The sequence below is a fragment of the Lissotriton vulgaris genome, chromosome 11, assembly GCF_964263255.1.
Source record: "Lissotriton vulgaris chromosome 11, aLisVul1.2, whole genome shotgun sequence".
In the NCBI taxonomy this organism is placed as follows: domain Eukaryota; kingdom Metazoa; phylum Chordata; class Amphibia; order Caudata; family Salamandridae; genus Lissotriton; species Lissotriton vulgaris.
The window spans coordinates 198,699,739-198,717,370 of NC_141699.1; the positions used below are offsets into that span (position 1 = coordinate 198,699,739).

The 17,632-nt window shown below is 45.2% G+C and overlaps 1 protein-coding gene across 2 annotated transcripts in view; it reads left to right on the forward strand.

Moving 5' to 3' along the window:
- Positions 1–17,632, forward strand: part of ACACB (acetyl-CoA carboxylase beta) — a 1,895,698-nt gene that overhangs the window by 1,639,759 nt on the left and 238,307 nt on the right. The gene's annotated exons all lie outside the window — the stretch shown is intronic.

Below are 17,632 nucleotides of genomic sequence, written 5' to 3' on the forward strand. Positions count from 1 at the left end.
GTCTCTGCAGGCAGTGGATTCAACACAACGAGGATCTCAGGGAGACGGTCAGGATGTCCAGAGACACTGCAGCGGACTTGACTTGGTGGGGCGTGGAAGGCAACCTGTCACAAGGAAAGCCATTTCATCTTCCTCCATGGGTGGCCACAGTGATAACTGATGGCTCCACCCTAGGGTGGGGTGCTCATCTGGGGGACCTGGAGATCAAGGGTCTTTGGTCTCCAGAGGAAAGATTACTTCATATCAATCTTTTAGAATTCCGGGTGGTACGTTTGGCACTCAAGGCCTTTCTTCCCTCCCTTCGCGGTCAGTCGGTTCAGGTCCTGATGGACAACACTACCACGATGAGGTACATCAACAAGCAGGGAGGAGTAGGGTCATGTCGTCTCTGCAGAGAGGCTCTACAACTCTGGTCCTGGGCCCAGGACCACCAGATTTGTGTGATAGCAAATCATCTGGCAGGGGTGCCGAACGTGGGTGCGGATTCTCTCAGTCGACGGTTCTTGGCCGATCACGAGTGGATGCTTCATCCGGAGGTTGTTCATCACATCTTTCAAATGTGGGGAACTCCTCTGGTGGACCTGTTTGCCACTCTTGAGAATGCGCACTTCCTGTCATTCTGCAGTCTCCAGTTTCCGATGCAGGGAGCGATGGCGGACGCCTTTCAGTTAGATTGGGGCTCAGAGCTTCTGTACGCGTTTCCTCCCATACCCTTGATTCTTCGGGTTCTGAGGAAGATTTGCCAGGGCCCAAGTTATATTGATCGCCCCGGATTGGCCAAGAATGGCGTGGTACACAGATCTACTTAACCTCTCATCGCACCCTCAACGCAGTCGTCCTCTGATGGGTATACCTCCTCTCGCAGTCGCAGTGGCAGGTTTTACACCCCACCTCCAGAGCCAGCACCTTCCTGCCTGGAGATTGAACAAGGCAACCTGATTTCTTTCTCCCGCTGGATGTGGTGGATGTTATTTTATCATCCAGGCGACACTCCACCAAGTCTATTTACTCCTCCAGGTGGTCTAGATTTGTCAAATGATGTGGGGAGAAGTTAATTGATCCATTAAAGGCCCACATGTTAGATATTCTTCAGTTTTCGCAGTTTTTGGACTAGCAGGGTTGTGCTGTGGCCACTGTTAAGTGCTATTTGGCGGCCTTATCGGCATTTCTTTGTTTGCCGGATCAGCCGTCTTTGTTTAAATCTCCCATTGTTTTAAGATTTATTAAGGGCCTTACCAATAGGTTTCCGCCTACTCCCTTTATTATGCCTCAATGGGATTTAAATCTTGTTCTCAATTTCTTGATGGGTTCTCCGTTTGAACCTTTACATAGTTTTCCTTTGAGACTCCTGTCTTTCAAAACAGTCTTTCTTGTGGCTGTAACCTCAGCCAGGAGGGTTATTGAGCTTCAAGCTCAAAGTTCAAAACCCCCGTTTTTGACCATTCATGCTGAAAGGATGGGCCTCAGGACCAGGGCTGCTGCCTAAGGTGATTACTCCCTTCCATCTAGAACAGGCCATTACCCTTCCTGTATTCTATCCTACCACTCACCCTTCCAAGGAGGAGGAGAGACTTCATTGCCTTGATCCTAATAGAGCGGTTAGCTTTTATTTGGCTAGGACTGAGGGATTGCGATTGGACGATCAGCTCTCTGTGGGCTACGTTGGACGCATGAAGGGCAAGGCTGTGCACAAGCGTACTCTATCCAGATGGATCATCTTGTGCATCAAGAACTGCTACGCCCTGGCTGGTAAGGAGCCGCCTGAAGGTATTAGAGTTCATTCCAAGGGGGCCAAGTCATCCACTTCTGCTTTGGCCAGAGGTTTTCCTGTAGTGGACATTTGTAAGGCTGCAACTTGGGCCTCCCTCCACACTTAAGCAAAGCATTATTGCTTGGATTCCGAAATGAGAAGGGCCGGCCACTTTGAGCGCTCTGTCCTGCAGGATTTTTTGGTATAGAAGGGTGGGCACCCTCCTCCGGGACTGGGACTGCTGTGGGATTCTATTCAAAAGGTGAGGAATCTTTTGCCGCAGTCATCGCAAAACAAGTGAAATTTGTCTTTTGGTGGTTCATAATTGCCCAGAAGAAGGTTGCATTGCCATTCACCTTACCAGCCGGAGGAGTATCACGTCAGATCAAAGGGTGGTCTACATTGTACAAAACGGATACTCCCAACCTTCTCTGTACTATTACCCCCGGACATCCCACTTGCACCACAACACCTCCTTGAGCTTCACTTTTCCATACACTATGGAGAAGTTTGAGCTCTCCTGGCTGAGAAAGCAATAGGTAGGGTGCTGGCATCAGAGATCGGCACTGATTGGCACTACTGTCATTTCTGAGTGATTCGTAATAAACCTTACCAATCTTTGAAATAGGTGTCAATTTCCTCAAGGTGCCCTCTGATTGAGAATTGGATTTTCCAATTAGATTCTCCACCATTGAAAGTGGCTTATTAGAAAATGCTTTTATTCAATAAGAGTATATAATTTCGTAGTCTTGATAAAGATGATCGAACCAGAATAAACCATCGAAACGCGTTGACGCCTGTTTACAATCCGTCAATTGGATGTTACTCTAGATCAGGGGTCTCCAAACCGGTCCTAGAGGGCCGGATCCATGCCAGATTTTTAAAATAACTACATGTATCTCAATGGGGATATCCAAAAAATCTGGCATAGATCCGGCCCTCCAGGACCGGTTTTGAGACCCCTGCTTCAGATGATGATGGACTATAGTACATCAGGGTTCATCTGAAGAATCTGCATAGATGGAAATGGCTTGTTAATGACAAAAGTAGTGTCTGGTCTAACTCGCTTGTTGTTTTTATAAAGGTGTTGTTTTCCTATTGTGCTTATAATCATGAAAAAATATATGGAAGGTTTTTAAAGTACTGTAATTTCATATAATAGTATTTTGCATGAAATTAACTTTTAACTTTCTGATACATTTTTTATAAATTGTATTTACAGACGTACTATTTGAAAGTTTTTGTGCTAACACATCGCGACAGTTGGTCTTAATAGTAAAACGTACACTTGAATGTTTGGTAAGTGTGATATGGTATGGTAATTGGTGAAATGTTGAACAATAGGGCTTGAAAAACATTCCCAGAGGAAATTATTTGGTGCTTTTCTGTTTGAACCCTGGTCCTTTGGGTACTTAAGGGTCCTTCTCTTTTTTAGGTCGAGCCCAGAGCAGTGCATGCGCTGCTTGCTCGACTTTTAGTAAGAGGGTTTTCAGAGTGCTACCAGAGCCTTTTGCTGGCCTCAAGCTTGAGTTCACGTGCGCAGCCGCCATGTGGGTTTCTGTCAAGGCTCCTTAAGCCTCGCGTGCCTCACTCCGCTTTGCTTGCTTCAATTCCCTCACCCTCCCCCACCACAGATCGCGTCGCTCGGTAACTTCAGCCTGAACAATCTGTCAAATGTGTGCACATCTGAATCTAGCATTCAGCATATATACTTTGTTAAACATGCATATAGCTGCATATTCACACCATTAAACGTGCACCGACAGCACTGTTCACAAAACAAGGTTTGGTAAACCTGCTCTAGGTCAGATATTATAAAGTGGTCAGGTTCTATGAATTTCTGGTCAGGAATTAATCACAAATTACTTTTTTCAAAACGGAATTATTTAACATGAAGTCCCAAGGTGTATTACACAAAACACATTTATTTCAACATTGTCATGATTAGCACGAAAGCATTAGAAAGCATAAAAACTAAAGAAGGACCAATTACTTCATTGGATCAAAGGAGGACTAAAGGACGTAAGTCTCAAATATTTTCTTCTATAGCAACATTATATGCGGACAAATGTTAAACATACAGTGTATAGTAATGAATATTTACAAAGTGCGCTCAAGGTGACATGGAAAAAGGAGACAGTTAGATAGGTTGGGGGTGATTGGGTGGAGGTGAGGACTGGGTAAAGGGTGTTGTGATCTTCAAACAATCACAGTGGTTAGAAATGTATCCTTTACAGACTGGTTTAGTTCAATAGTTCCATTCATTTCTTTAACATAGGGTACGTGTTACTCAATGGGTTGCTTCCTATGTTAAGAAGATCGGATGAAATCAAGTCTACGTTTCGACCCCTAAATGATGGGTTAGTTGGAACCTCGGGCTGGGGTCTTCTTCAGGACGGGAGGAGACAGGAGCGCCTAAAGGTTAATACAATATCTTTAGAAAGGGGAACTGTATCTGTATACTCGCAAAAAATCTGTGTAAATACCAAGGGCTCAGTTAACAAAAATGGGCTTCTTACTTCATATAGGGCCGTCCAGTGGCCTATTGAGAATGGACCTGCGTTGGTTCCATAGTGGTGTAGGAAGCCTAGAGGTGTATTAGAAATGGAGATTTTTAGAATCTGAATCCTGAGCATGTGTGCTCAAAAAAGAGAGAAACACATCGGTGGACACTTACTGGGGCGTCAATGGGTATCCAATCAAAAACTGCACAATTTCAGATCGAGTTGCGTCCGGGTATGATGAATTAGTCTGTGAATGGAAGAGACAGGAGTATTTGTAAGTTACCCTGTTTATGTGGCATTGAAGGGTGGTGTCAACATTGTAAATATACACTCGGCATGGTTGTAGTGACAACCCATGCTAGATTAACCCAGATATTGGAAAAATTACGTATAAAATATGTGATCACCGAATGAGCCAGACCGGGGCAAAAAGACTTTCGATTAACTCGTATTGCATCGGGTCGGTACTGGCGTCAGCCTGTATAGCACAGTAGGGCCCATAGAGGAACCACTTCTCAAGATTGGAAGCATATCGGTTACCTTCTCTGTATTTTATTTGTCAGTTGTCCTCGGAGCTGTCTCGGGAGAGTTCCTCGTAGCAGCGCTGCCCGGTCGCGAGTGAAGCCGCGAGGTGCAGGCGCTGAGTACTTGCTGGAGGCTCGGCGGAATCCGCCAATCAGGTGGCTGCCTGGGCCTGCATATTAGGGAGCGTCTAAAAAAGCCCTATCTGAACGGGCGGTTTACCACGTATGCTAGCATATCAAGGGAGCAGATGCATTAGTAGCGCTCTGTTTAGAGTATTTCTGACAGTATTCTGTTAGGGCTAGGCGGCGTTCAACACTAAATGTACACCTGCCTGGTAATTACAAACACTGAATGGAACATATATACATGGAATAAAAGCCAACCCAGTAAATACAAACGCTGATTGCAACATATAGGCATGGGACAGATCACTGTCCAACACAATATCTTTGATGGGAAAATTATACATATTGTATTTGGAGACACATGGAAAACACGACGGGGTATGTAGAGAGCCCGTGTGCATGTACTTGCGTGATTCATAAAGCATCCATGAATGCATCATACATAGGTGAGTCATAGCATATCTGATAACTTTTCATACGTAAGGCAGTGGATATTAAGGCAGAAAAGAAACACATTAGCGAAATTAGAAAATTATGTAAGGCCCAAATGAAAGCTCTAGGGTTATTCACAGTTGATCAGTGCCATTTGGGAAAAAGTTACATCAATTTCGTTGAGTCCATTCTGTACAGAGTTAAATCTCTGCATCCATTTGCATTCACGTATGTTCAAGACAGAGTCGAGATCACCTCCCCTGGGTCCCAATGTGATTTTTTCTATAACCACCCATTTAAGGGATTCAGGTGTGTGGTTCAGTGCCTGAAAGTGTTCTACCAGAGGTGCCCCCATGGTTTGACATCTTATTCTGCTGCAGTGTTGTAGTACCCTGTTTTTTATTTTTTGCTTGGTTTGGCCAATGTAAATTAGGTCACATGGGCACATGATGGCATATATCACACTGTTGCTATTGCAGTTTGTCAATGTCTTTAGATCAATGGTGACATTGTTATGTGTGAAACTCTTGCTTTCTATGCATAGTGCACACGCCTTGCAGTTACTGCATTTGTAGTTTCCAATAATGTTCGGGAGGTTCCACATTGATTGAATGGTGGGCGCTGGTGGGGTGTCTAGCATAGAGCGGACCACCACATCTCTGATGCTTTTAGCTTTTTTAAATGCATGCATTGGTGGTTCTGGGATTTCAATCAGGTCTGCTATGATATCCCAATGGCTGTTGATTATCTTGCGAATCTGATTCAGAGATGCGAATCTGATTCAGAGATGTGGTGGTCCGCTCTATGCTAGACACCCCACCAGCGCCCACCATTCAATCAATGTGGAACCTCCCGAACATTATTGGAAACTACAAATGCAGTAACTGCAAGGCGTGTGCACTATGCATAGAAAGCAAGAGTTTCACACATAACAATGTCACCATTGATCTAAAGACATTGACAAACTGCAATAGCAACAGTGTGATATATGCCATCATGTGCCCATGTGACCTAATTTACATTGGCCAAACCAAGCAAAAAATTAAAAACAGGGTACTACAACACTGCAGCAGAATAAGATGTCAAACCATGGGGGCACCTCTGGTAGAACACTTTCAGGCACTGAACCACACACCTGAATCCCTTAAATGGGTGGTTATAGAAAAAATCACATTGGGACCCAGGGGAGGTGATCTCGACTCTGTCTTGAACATACGTGAATGCAAATGGATGCAGAGATTTAACTCTGTACAGAATGGACTCAACGAAATTGATGTAACTTTTTCCCAAATGGCACTGATCAACTGTGAATAACCCTAGAGCTTTCATTTGGGCCTTACATAATTTTCTAATTTCGCTAATGTGTTTCTTTTCTGCCTTAATATCCACTGCCTTACGTATGAAAAGTTATCAGATATGCTATGACTCACCTATGTATGATGCATTCATGGATGCTTTATGAATCACGCAAGTACATGCACACGGGCTCTCTACATACCCCGTCGTGTTTTCCATGTGTCTCCAAATACAATATGTATAATTTTCCCATCAAAGATATTGTGTTGGACAGTGATCTGTCCCATGCCTATATGTTGCAATCAGCGTTTGTATTTACTGGGTTGGCTTTTATTCCATGTATATATGTTCCATTCAGTGTTTGTAATTACCAGGCAGGTGTACATTTAGTGTTGAACGCCGCCTAGCCCTAACAGAATACTGTCAGAAATACTCTAAACAGAGCGCTACTAATGCATCTGCTCCCTTGATATGCTAGCATACGTGGTAAACCGCCCGTTCAGATAGGGCTTTTTTAGACGCTCCCTAATATGCAGGCCCAGGCAGCCACCTGATTGGCGGATTCCGCCGAGCCTCCAGCAAGTACTCAGCGCCTGCACCTCGCGGCTTCACTCGCGACCGGGCAGCGCTGCTACGAGGAACTCTCCCGAGACAGCTCCGAGGACAACTGACAAATAAAATACAGAGAAGGTAACCGATATGCTTCCAATCTTGAGAAGTGGTTCCTCTATGGGCCCTACTGTGCTATACAGGCTGACGCCAGTACCGACCCGATGCAATACGAGTTAATCGAAAGTCTTTTTGCCCCGGTCTGGCTCATTCGGTGATCACATATTTTATACGTAATTTTTCCAATATCTGGGTTAATCTAGCATGGGTTGTCACTACAACCATGCCGAGTGTATATTTACAATGTTGACACCACCCTTCAATGCCACATAAACAGGGTAACTTACAAATACTCCTGTCTCTTCCATTCACAGACTAATTCATCATACCCGGACGCAACTCGATCTGAAATTGTGCAGTTTTTGATTGGATACCCATTGACGCCCCAGTAAGTGTCCACCGATGTGTTTCTCTCTTTTTTGAGCACACATGCTCAGGATTCAGATTCTAAAAATCTCCATTTCTAATACACCTCTAGGCTTCCTACACCACTATGGAACCAACGCAGGTCCATTCTCAATAGGCCACTGGACGGCCCTATATGAAGTAAGAAGCCCATTTTTGTTAACTGAGCCCTTGGTATTTACACAGATTTTTTGCGAGTATACAGATACAGTTCCCCTTTCTAAAGATATTGTATTAACCTTTAGGCGCTCCTGTCTCCTCCCGTCCTGAAGAAGACCCCAGCCCGAGGTTCCAACTAACCCATCATTTAGGGGTCGAAACGTAGACTTGATTTCATCCGATCTTCTTAACATAGGAAGCAACCCATTGAGTAACACGTACCCTATGTTAAAGAAATGAATGGAACTATTGAACTAAACCAGTCTGTAAAGGATACATTTCTAACCACTGTGATTGTTTGAAGATCACAACACCCTTTACCCAGTCCTCACCTCCACCCAATCACCCCCAACCTATCTAACTGTCTCCTTTTTCCATGTCACCTTGAGCGCACTTTGTAAATATTCATTACTATACACTGTATGTTTAACATTTGTCCGCATATAATGTTGCTATAGAAGAAAATATTTGAGACTTACGTCCTTTAGTCCTCCTTTGATCCAATGAAGTAATTGGTCCTTCTTTAGTTTTTATGCTTTCTAATGCTTTCGTGCTAATCATGACAATGTTGAAATAAATGTGTTTTGTGTAATACACCTTGGGACTTCATGTTAAATAATTCCGTTTTGAAAAAAGTAATTTGTGATTAATTCCTGACCAGAAATTCATAGAACCTGACCACTTCGTACGTACCTATGTTCACTGACCCAGGTCAGAGAGTTCTTAGGGTATACCCCATTGTTAACTCACTAGGTCAGATATTGGCAACAAACGCCACCCGTCACACAACTGGGAAAAAACGACCAAACAAAAGGTAGGCACACAAGTTTCTCAAAATTCTCAACACAGTGAAGTAGGCAGTCCGAACAAAAATACATTTTGCTACTTCACAGAGCGTGGGTGTAGGGTACGATAAAAAACAGAAATAGAGCAGAAAATGGCAGCATCAAAGCTGTGTTTGCTGAAAAGCCTTTAGTCTCTTCTTGAACCTAGAGGGCAAGACAAAATCACAGCTCCGGGCCAGCAACGCCAACTCCTTCCTCAAATCCGGATCCTGCCGCAAAGAGATCTCCTTGATCCTCATGCTTTCAGATTTCATGTCCTCTGGTGCACTAAGCGGTCTGAGTGCCGTGTCCCAGAGATCCCCCGGGCCGGCCTATTACCACGCGGCGCCCACTTCACTTGTAGCGGCAGCTGCGCCTCAGCTCCGAGGTATTCTGAGGGCCGGCTCAACTCCTGACTGGTGTTCCATTCATTGGAGGGAACTTGGCAGGGAGCGCAGAGGCGGCCTGTAAAGTCATTTTGGGGTCAAAGTGGTGCCAACTTGGAAAACAGAAAGCCCCTGCTCTGAACGTTTGAATGCTAAATACTGAAGCCCAAAAGGGCACACACAACACTCTAGCCTGCCACACACAACCCTAGCGTACAGGCTACTGGAAGCAGGGACACAGTAAACTCCAATGACCCTTTTTCTAGATTGTCAATGGCCCTCTGTCAGAATAACAAAGAAAGAAATCAACAAAGACCTTTAGGATATTTCATCACACGATTGGTTCACTGTGATGAGTCAGAAATGCTAAAAGAGAACTTTGGCCAATCTATTTTTTTTAAATATCTTTAACAATGTAAGGGCTCAAACTCTCATTTGCTGCCAAATTATTTAACCAGCCACCATTTTCCAATCCTTGGCTGTGCTTTCAAATATCATTATAAGGTGTGTTGGTCCAATTGGCTCAATTTAAATGAAAAGGGACTACAACTGTTAGATTTCAACACATGCACCATGATATTTAGCATCAGGCCTATCTGTCATAGATGTGGTTGAGTAAAATATATGTTACCACCAGTTCAAACTGCCCTTGTTGCCTCGCAGTGGGGCAGATTTCAAGCACATCATCTGGAATGTGTCTGACAAAGTCAACTATTAGGGAGATATTGGCATCATATTGTCATCTGTCACCGGACACCATAGTCTAGAACCATAGTCTAGACCATTGCATACAGGACCTCTACAAGTGCCCCACGTCTGGTAAGGTTGCGAACAGGTGTTTAGACCTACCCTTCTTACTGGGTAGACACTCAGTCACTATGAGATGGAGGGCCTCATCCTTACCTGGTAAGTTTTATTGGCACTCTACTGTATTACAGTGGGCCAAAGTCTATTCTGTCTCTCTGAGGAGAAAGGAGACCAGGTGTCTGCGAAAACGGCTTATTGCCAGACTGAGGGTTTATTTGTTATTGCTCTTCTCCTTTAAAATTGCATTAGAGGATACCAGACCCCCCGATATGTACAAGCGTCTGCCGATTTACTTATGCCAGGTGTTCATATTAAAAAACTGCTGGACACCACACAATTTTTACAATCTCCCTCACTTAGTTCCTAAGTGTCTAATGCAATCACAAATGTCCTCTACCTAGCCACAATGTGAGTTCATCCCACAGCTTCACGTTTGCTTATTCCCTCGCAAAACTGTATGTACTTACCTCAGAAGACTCACCACGTCTATAACTGTACAGTTGTTACTCATTTAAACTAAGTTAACACTTGTTAAATGCCTTCTTCATCACACATATGTATGAATATTGCATATATTACTGGATACTGATTCTATGCAGATTGCTGAAACATGAGTCCAATACATGCAGCTTACTAAATAATGTTAATATACAAAGACCAATGGTGCTCCTGTGATTAATTATGCATATCTACTAAAAGTGCTGAAAAACAAAGCCGAGCGGTATGGTAATTCCTGGGAGACTGAGAGGAACGAGTCTATAGATAATAGCTGGCGTGACTCGGAGACGCTTGACGGTGCTGGACGTTTATTATGACCTGATCTTCACCCAGACCCGAACATCGGAACAAATCACGCATTTGAATGCAAGGTTGTTTCGCAAATATGAAAAACTGTCAAATGAGATGCCTGGTGTGATATACCATAGCGAAGACGATTTTTGACTATAGACTGGGATTAGCTACCGGTTTTGAATGTGGTAAAGCACTGCATGTTTTGTTTGCCCATTGTCCTGATGAGGCCTGAAACTGTTTGACAGGCCGAAACGCGTCGACAGTTTATTATTGATCTCGACACACTTTGTTTGACTTGGAAGTAATATGGGATATATGCCCGAGGAGTTGGAGTGACTTGAGAAGCCATAAAAACATTGAGTTGTGCTTCATTGACTCCTAAATACAATTGCGGTGTTCGAGAAAGGAATTAAGGTTACAAGAGACATTACCAATTTTCCTTACTTGTAAGCTATTGGGCTTCAGACATAACCCCTGGATTAAGGGTCAACAATTGGATAATCTTATTTGTTATTTGTTTTTTGCTTGTATGTCCTGTTGAGAATTGTTTGACACAAGAGAATAGATATTGTGTGATTTCTTGATGTGTATGATTACAATACTAAAGATCTCTACAAAATTTTGAAAAGATTACTAAAAAGATAAATGATATCACTTATGTGTTTTGTGTTTTGTAAGAAAAGTAACCATAAGATGAACATAAAAGTAGTAAATTGGATTTAGTCACTGTAAATGTGTATAGTGGAGAGGGATAATTGATGGTATCCTTGTCCGTAAATAGTTACGTTTAAACTAAACACCATTGGCATCACCTGTATTTTGCTAGTGAAAAACAAAAACGAACAAGCATTGGCATAGCCAGTAGGTCTCGCCTTTGGGACCTTATAAGTGTTTAGCCATGCAACAGTTGATGTTGTTGCACCAAGGATATTGTGCTGCATAACTAAATACTTATAAGGTCCCAAAAGCCAGACCTATTGGCTATGCCAATGTGTGTTTAAGAGCATGTTTGAAACACCCAGTGAAAACGGTGTGTCAACAAACATAGCTGCAATGAGGATCAACTCTGTGTCTTAAAAATAAAATAAAAGGTCATAAGATCCACAGTTCTATTGGAGGAGGAAACATTTTGATAGATATAAAAAAATGAAAGGGTATTAGTTTAAAATCGCAAAGGTCAGTACGATATTTCGTGAGGGTATTTTGATACGCCCCAATTCCATGGCAAGCCCATCTTGTTCCAGATCAGGCTGGATAGAACGTTGGCCTAAGGCAATTTGAATATCGAGAGCCTTACTTACAGTAACCAGTCAAATGTCTGTAAGACCTGGTGGGTAAACTGAGCCGTTAGGGGCTCCCGCAATACGGGAGGGACGGAGGACAGATCCCTGTTCACTAAGAGCAAGGTCCATAAACCGTACAGATTATGTGCGTGAGCCATGAGGGAGAGCAAGTGCATGGGTCGTGCGGCAAAACAAAGCAAAAGCGGCCAGTCATACAGCATATGAACCGCTCTGCTGGATCCAGAGAAGGCATGTGTTGGCGCAGTCAGAATCTCTCTTAATGAGACATGCCTGCCTTTCTGTCTGAATAACAAGACAGGAGCAGGGGGACAACAGTATGTGTGATGCTATGGCAGATGCAAGGTGGGGAAGGGGGAAAAGATTGCATTACCGCGTAGTCTCTAAGCGGAAGGTAGGCGCACTCCAAGAGCATGCGGCGTTAGTAGCGCCGTCGTTCAGTCATGCCAGAGCCATGTCACATGAGCTCACCGTTGTGTGCGGTTCAGAAAAGCCCTCTCCATGCCGAGGATCAGGGACACTGGAATCCGGCCAGTTCCCATGCGTGCCTTGTACTCCCGGTTGAGCCGTGAAGGAAGTGCTTACTGTTTGTAAGAATGCTTGAAAATGTTGTTTTGGCGATAGCAGTGAGCTGTCGAAAATCGTCATGAATAAAAAATACATTTAAACGATGAGTCTGGATAGATGGGAGATTTGAAGTGTTGGAGGGATACAAGAAGTTGCTGTACTGAGCGCTTATGGTGAATGGTCTGGTTGTTCAGCCATATAAGCACCAGATGTGCTTGTTATACTTGTGTATTGCATTCTGGGGAATGTAGTACTGAGCCCAGTAGAGTATGCCAAGCAACAGGAACTAAGGAAGGTTCCTAAATTAAGCCTCTAAATTGCAGAAGGAGAAACTGATGCACTGGCCAATCTGGCCATACCTCGACAACTAGTTACTGAAGGCAGGATCGCCTCAAACAGTATTCAACCACCTCCAGACGTCGTCCAAACTTTTGACATCCCTGGGGTTCTCCGTCAATGTGCTGAAGTCACACCTGACTCTTTCACAACAGCTCCTCTCATCAAAGCCTTCGTGGATACGGTGTTTTCCTCTATTTTCCTCCATCACAACAAGTCCAGGACATTCAGTTATGATCATGATGTTTGAACCTTTAAACCTGTGACTCTGTGAGATTGGACCTGAGACTTCTGGGCCCCTTGGCCTCCTGCACCCTGCTGGTGGACCCCACCAGGTGGTACATGTGGGCTCTGCAATGGAATCTGAAGCCTCAGCAGACTCGACATGAACTGGACTTGTCTGAGTCCTTACAGGTGTCGAAGGAGACTGCAAAAGATCTACAGTCGTGGCTGGTTGACCATAATTGGACCAGCGGCAGGCCCCTCTCCCTACACCACCCTGAGCTGACTGTCGTAATGGATGCATGGTGCTGGGTTGGAGAGGTGGAGATCAGAGGGCTCTGGTCTCCGACAGAGGACCGCCTGCACATGAACTTGTTGGAGCCTCAAGCTACCCACTTGACACTGAAGGTGTTATTCCCGACCATCAAGAGGGAGCAGGTGTAGAAGAGTAGGGTCTGCAATCCTATGATCACCCCAGATTTTTGCTTTTTGCTTCACTGGTTTACGACTTCTCTGGCTGTGGGCCTGCTAATAAGACCCACAGCCTTGCTGTTCTCTCACTAAATTGACACGTGTACCTTAGGTGCATTTACCAATTGGTACTGGGCCACCTTATCAGACCCTGTAACTCGGGGCATAGGTGTACCCAGGGCCTACCAGGGGCTGCAGTATGTATTATGCCACCCCTGGCTGGCCATCTAAATCTGACACAACTGGCTGCACGACAGCTGGGGCAAGGTGGTGTAATCACCCTTTGCTTTAGATATAGTATACCTATATCTAACCCTAAAATGGACACCCGTATTCCTATCAGTCACTCCTGTGGCAGGCCTTGACAATCCTGAGGGCAGAGTTCTTGGAATCGTGTGAGATGGTGCTCTGACATGAGCTGAGCCCGTTTGCAGCTTGCGGAACCAAGTCCTAATAGCTGTTCCATGATAACGCATACCATATACTCTTAAGTGCATTATATTCCTCGCGTTTATATGCTAACTCTGGTATCGCTTTATCAAAACATGTCGAGTAAGGTGTCATACGAATTGGAATACTAACCCCTCGCCAATTCTGGCGACGGGGTTAGCATTCCACCCTTCTAGAGGGACACGACATGTATGTAACTGTGAACCCCCGTTAAAGTTAACTCGAGCCTCAGCATCACAAAATGGATGCTGCCACCACAGACACAAGTCTGACCTCCTTCTGCTGGGAGTCCTTCCAGCGAGGGAGGCTTGGACAAAGGGTTTCCTGTCGGGGGCGGTGCTAGCACCATCCCAGACAGGGTTTTGTGTGTCCTGGGTAGGCAGGGCTTTAGAGGAAGGTGACTGCAAGTGGCACCCCGGTGCTCACTATGCATCTGCCGGCTAGAACCAGTTCCAGGGGCACACCAACCCCTGAGCTGGGGAAAGTCCGGCATATGAGAGGGGTGTAACCACCCCCCTTCCTGGTCCCACCCATGGGCAGGACCTAGTCGCGTGCCAGCCCCTTTTTCTAGTATAAAGATAGGAGCGGGCCCCCTTCCAAATTAGATCATCTTTGAATCCTGAAACTACTTTCTACGAAAGGAACTCTCGACTTCTTCTCAAGATTTCTCCCTTGTGACTAATGAGTAGTCACCCTGCATCCGCAGGCACCATCCAAGCATCACGGTCTGCTGTAAGTCTCTCCTCCGGATCAAGACTTCCCAGCTCGACGAGAACCAGCTTCCCTGGCACCTCTGACCTCTACCTACATCTTCAGCTCAGCTGAGATCCGTGGGTGTGACGAGACCTCGAGGGACCGGCCATCTTCAGGACTGCACGACGCTTGCCCAGCACGACCGCCGAGGGATCCTCGAGTGAGTGCTTTGGGGTGTGAGAAGCCCCGACCCTGAGCAGCTCCAGCACCGAAGTTCAGCCTCCCAGCCTCTACGAGATCTGCGTGGGTCCCTTCTGCTCATTGCTGCTCACCGCGTTGTCTGGCTACTAGCCCGCTGGCTTGTGGCCTTCCCGACGACGAACGACGACATCAACAGTGCTGGTCTGGTTGCACCAGACTGGCCCTTGCTCCCCTCCAACAGAGGAGCACCCCGGACCCTCCTGGTCCACTCCAGACGCCATTTTGAGTCCACTGCGTGGGCTTGCATTTGCCAAGACTTGTTGCCCCAATCCTGGGTCCAGCGACGTCGACAGCAGATACCATCGTGGGACAGCTCGCACGTCCATCCTGGTCGCCGACAACGCCTCCTGGTCCGTGAGACTGCAGAGCCCAGCGTCGCCCACTCACCTGGTCGAGGTGACTCCATCCGGTGCCATCCTGGTGCCCATCTGATCACTGGCTAGTGATTCAGGACTTGGTCCCCTCTGCTTACAGGTGTCCTCCATCTTCGATCCAGGCTTGGATCCATCCGAATCTCTTCACTGGTCGCCTGCCAGCAACTTCTTCTTTCAGGCTCCATAGACTGCAACGAGGATTCCCGACGTCTTTTCAGACCTATGCAGCCGCAGCCCCTGGGCTAGGTAAACTCAGCATTTTGGTGCTCCAGCATAGCTTTGCTATCCAAGGGTCCAGATCCTTTTTCGTTTCAGCTCTACCTAGTCGGATTCTTCCGATAACACTAACTTTGTAAATTCTAGCAACCATAGACTTTGTCCCGCATCCCGCGTGAGAGTGCACACTCTGCACCCGATCTCCCTAGGCCTCCTGCTAGTAATCTGAAGGTTCAGTAGTCAAGTCCTAGCGATCCCAAAGCCTATTAGAGTAGTACTTACCTGCTAGTAATTTCGCATTCCACTTTTAGAGTATATGGTTTTTCGTGCCCCTCGGGCATTTGTGTAAATTGTGCGATTTGAGTATTTTCCTAAGAGCTTTGTATTGTGCTTAGCACCCTGTCCTCATAAAGAGTCCAGGGTTGTTGTGTTCTAAATAAATATCCTTTTATTTTCATAACAACTTGTGTGGTGTCCTTTCACTTGGTGTTCAAGGGGTATATGTGATGGTATAACAGCTGGCTTAACACGCCCTCTAGAGTTTAGTCTAAAGACTGCTCTTGTCCATGCTACTAGGATAGCTGGTCTAACGGTTGACTTACAACCAATCATCAATAAGGGTTGTTTGGACTGATACATAGTGATCACTAGAATAGTGAGCACTGCATATCAGGCCAACTTCTCACAGCAGGTAGTTGTTCTCACAGACAACATGATCGCCACATGGTACTGCAACAAACAGGTATTGGTTCCTGTGCCAGGAGGATTTACATGTCTGCAAATGTATGTTTGCTCGGGGTATCTCCCTGATCACTCCCTGATGTCCCCTCCCTCACCAGTCCCCCGTAAGTGGCCAGTGTCATCTAGCCACCACAGCTCCATCTAGTATATCTATGTATGGAGGAATCTTGTCTGGTGCTCTCCTGAGATATCCAACCATGAATGCACAGTTAATAGATGTCCGTCTGTTTTGTTTATCCTTAGCCCAGCAAGGTCTAGCTGTGGCAACAGTTAAAGTTTACCTTATGTCCTCTTATGCTTATGGATCAACTTTCCTTGTGCAGGTTCTCTGTTGTCTTTTTTAAGGGACTAATACACACGTTCCCACCAACACCGTTTGTAATGCCAAAGTGAGACATAAATGTGTTACTCACTCACCTACTGTGCACTCTCTTCGAACCAATGCCCTCTTTGCCTATTAACCCTGAAGACAGTACTCCTTAGTGCCATAACTTTGGCCAGGCAAGTGAGTGAACTCCAGGCATTATCTGTGGTGGCACCATAAACATCTTTCTTTCTGGAAAAATTAGTTTTCTGGACAAAAGTGGCATTCTTACCCAAGGTAGTCACACCCTTTCACATAGGGGATTTTATAATCTTGTCGACTTTCTATGCTCCACCTCATCCATCCAAAAAGAACAGCTCCATCGTCTCGACCCTAAGGGGGCCCTTAGCTCATTCGTTGATTGGAACAGAGAATACTAACAGGATGACCATGTTTGTTGGCTTCTCTGGAGCTAAGAAAGGCAAAACATTCCAAAAGAATTGTATTATGCATCAAAATCTGCTATGGGCTATCCAAAAAGCAACCCCTAGAAGGCTTGCATGCTCATGCCTCCAGAACGAATGCTGCTACAACTGTTCTAGCATGTTGTGTGCAAGTTCTAGACATCTGTTGGGTGTTACTACTTGGACGTCCCTGTATGTTAACGAAACACTGCTGTCTGGATATACAGGTCCGTGGGATGGAGTTTTGCCCAATCGATCTTGCAAGATTTCCTAATCTGAGTCATTTCATGGATGTACCGCTGGGGGAGATGTATTGCTTTGGTATCTATTCACATGGTGAGGAATCTGCGGTTAGAAGTCTGTCAGAATAACAAGTTACTTACCTTCGTAACACCTATTCTGGTAAAGACTCTTTCTAATCGCATGTTCCTCAACAACCCACTTTCCTCCCTATTCTATGGAATAGATTCACACAGTCCATTAATAAGATCCCAATCTGGAAGTCTGCACATTGCCATATTTTGATTTCAGTGACATCATTTGACACTGAAGGAGATC